The following is a 1121-nucleotide window of genomic DNA, read 5'->3' on the forward strand; positions in this document are numbered from 1 at the left end:
CGGGTTTCTTCGTGTATGTAAATGCTTGGCTTCTTTAACAAAAGCAGTGGGTTAATCGACCCTCTAACAAAGACCCTTTTTTCCCCAAAGCTGGGAATGAAGTAGAAATTAGCATAAAAATAAACTCAGCTTGTAAACCAGCTGTGCTTCATCAAAATTGAAATAACACTTTAGTTTCTGCTACTTCCTATCGTTGGGCCAGCCAGTGCTATAGACAGGTTAATTTCCAAATGCAAGCTGTTCAGCATTCTTTTAGTTAATTTGCAACCTTGCCTAGTTAAATCAAAATTAGAGGTCTGTTTGGGGAGAAGTATGTTCATGCATAGGCATCAGGAAGGGAAAGGAAGAAAAGGGAAAGGAAGGAAAAAGACAAAAGGGAAGGGAAGAAAGCTTTTTTTTTTTCTTTTCCTCCTCTTAACTATTTAGCCACTAGAGAATGCCTTAATTTAAAATGTGCAAATGTGGACTCGCACAATTTGGAAGAAAATGGTGAACAACAAGGAGCTAGGAGCAAAATACTCTGAAGAAGCGCTCCCATTCTCCCCACCAAACCCTAGAACTAACTGACTTTGATCATTTATTAGAAATAAGTTGTCCCTTCGTCCCCATATTTCTCCCTTAGCTTATCTCCTGGAACTGGCAAGCTTGTCTGTACACATAGACACACTTCTTAAATAATTCCTCTCCATACTCAAAATGCCAGCTTTCCTGATGAAGGACCTTTCTTGCATACTGCCTATTACATGGACTAAATACTTTATTATGCTAGATACAACCTATAAACATTTACAGTAAGTGCACTCAATGGTAAAATTGTTTGCCAAACTTTGCTGTCTTTCTCCATTCTTAAGACTTATAAACACTGATTTTTTTTTCTTTTTTCTTTTTTCTTTTTTCTTTTTTTTTTTTTTTTATAATAGGCAAACAAATGAACAGATTCCTGAGTTTCCCACATATACTTCTGATTATCAGAAGTTTATCATAGGGAAGAAGGAATCATAGAATCATAGAATCATAGAATGCCGAAGGTTGGAAGGGACCTCAGAGGTCATCGAGTCCAACCCCCCTGCTCACGCAGGGTCACCTAGAGCACGTGGCACAGGGCTGCATCCAAGCGGGTT

This window comes from Nothoprocta perdicaria, unplaced genomic scaffold (assembly GCF_003342845.1).
Source record: "Nothoprocta perdicaria isolate Ctin4 unplaced genomic scaffold, notPer1 scaffold_265, whole genome shotgun sequence".
Lineage (NCBI taxonomy): Eukaryota > Metazoa > Chordata > Aves > Tinamiformes > Tinamidae > Nothoprocta > Nothoprocta perdicaria.